Genomic DNA, 1,933 nt, shown 5'->3' on the forward strand with positions numbered 1-1,933 from the left:
ATCTTTCCTATACCTAAATATTAGCATCTTTTCCCATTTTTGGAATGGTTTCAGCCATTATTTCTTTAAATATGCTTTCTGGCTCTCATTCTCTCTTCTCCTTCTGAAATTCTTATTATGAAAATATTTGTTCTCTTGATGTAGCTTATAACTCCTGTAGGCTTTTTTCATTCCTTTTATTTTTTATTGTTCTGATTCAATAATTTCAAATGTTCTCTATTCTAGCTCACTGATTCTTTGTTTTTTAATTGAGTCTGCTACAGAAGCTTTCTATGGGAAATTTATTTCAGTCATATTCTTCATCTCTGGGATTTTTATTTTATTTTTTTAAATTATTTCTATTTCTTTGTCAAACTTCTCATTTTGTTCATGTATTATTTTCCAAATTTTATTTAATTTTCTATCCTATATTTTTGTAGTTCACTGAATTTACCTAAGGGGATTATTCTGAATTCTTCACCAGTTATGATAGATCTTTGTTTTTTTAGGATCCATCGTTGGGGCTTTGTTTATTTCTTTTCGTGGTGTCACATTTCCCTGATTTGTCATAATCTTTTGTCCTTACATTGCTATCTCCACACATTTGAGGAGACAGCCACCTTTTTCAGCCTTTACAGGTGTCCTTTGACAGAGATCAATTTTCATTATGTAGTATAGTCTGTGATTCTGGATTTGCCAGTTGCTAATGATCCTGGGAGGGCAGAGCTTGCTGTTGGATTCTCTAGTTGGCTGGGCTGCCGTTTTAGCTGTGAAGTCAGGTTGAGTTGCTGGCTAGGGTTCACTGTCTGCTAAGATCACTGGCTGGGCTCTTGTAATTAGGTGGAGCTGCGGGCGGCACTGCCGTCGCCTCTAATTGGGCAGTGTTGCTTTGTGTATTTCCTGGCGGAGTGTTTCCTTTATTAGGGTTTTGCAGTTGGGCAAGGCTACAGGCTGGCCTGTGAGAGCTGGAGTCACTGCTTGAGATGGATGGTTCCAGAAGCTATAATAATTAGAAATGGCTTTTACCTTGTTGCACTCCTGAGAGCAAGATGGGTCACCAGCAGCTGTACTGGAGCCACCTGTGAAAAATCGGCTAGGGTTCTGGCTTTTGTCGAGTCTGTTCAAACAGGCACGGTCTGATCCAGAAATACGGCCTCAATATGTGCTGCCAGTGTTTCTGTCAGTACGCGAAGGATATCGGTTTCATTAAGTTGGACTGAATGATCTTCCTTTAAAGTATTATCCAAGACATCTACCATGAAAAACCATGACAGTTCTTTGTATATAAAATAAACATTTTTAAAAACAAACAAACAAACAAAATAATTAGAAATGTGCAGTGGCAGGTATCTCTCTGCTTGGAAGGGAAGTTGGGGTGGGCTCTGAGGCTGGGCAGAACCACTATTTGGACTCCTGGATTGGGCAGGTCTAGCCTTTGCCTCTGTGCTCTGCTGAAATGCTCAGTGGTGAGCATTTCCCTCTGTGGGCGGGCCCTTTGTATCAGCTCTGAGGCTGAGCAGAGCCACTATTTGAACTCCTGGGTCTGGCAAATCTAGTCCCCGTGCTCTGCCAAAATATGTGGAGGTGAATATCTCTGTGCCTTGGTGGGGTCTTAGGGTAGACTCTGAGGCTGGGCATAAAGGCTAGCCATCTAGGGACTCAAGCCAGATTGAACTTTCTACCATGTTTCTAGGAGTGACCAGCTTGGCTTTGTGGGTGGGCTGTGCCATTGGCTGGTAAATCTGATTGGGTGCCACTACTGGTTGGAACACAGAATTACTGCCAATATCCATGTGCTAGTCACTGTAAACTCCGTCTCCTTTCTTTGTTTCTACTTGACACCAGGAGGTCTAGCCATATCATTACCTCAGTGTTCTCCATAAAGTGGGCCAGGAATGGACTTCCTGGAAAGTGCCTTGGAATGATAGGGAAACGGAATATCCATCGGTTGTTC

General features: G+C 41.9%; 1 pseudogene across 1 annotated transcript; it reads left to right on the forward strand.

The window, feature by feature from the left end:
• Nucleotides 1–1,028: 1,028 nt before the first annotated feature.
• Nucleotides 1,029–1,279, forward strand: LOC108288532 (annotated as a pseudogene). Its single transcript, XR_001818731.2, has one exon. The product of XR_001818731.2 is annotated as a 40S ribosomal protein S29-like (transcript).
• Nucleotides 1,280–1,933: the final 654 nt, after the last annotated feature.

The sequence above is a fragment of the Cebus imitator genome, unplaced genomic scaffold (assembly GCF_001604975.1).
Source record: "Cebus imitator isolate Cc_AM_T3 unplaced genomic scaffold, Cebus_imitator-1.0 Scaffold376, whole genome shotgun sequence".
Classification (NCBI taxonomy): Eukaryota; Metazoa; Chordata; class Mammalia; order Primates; family Cebidae; genus Cebus; species Cebus imitator.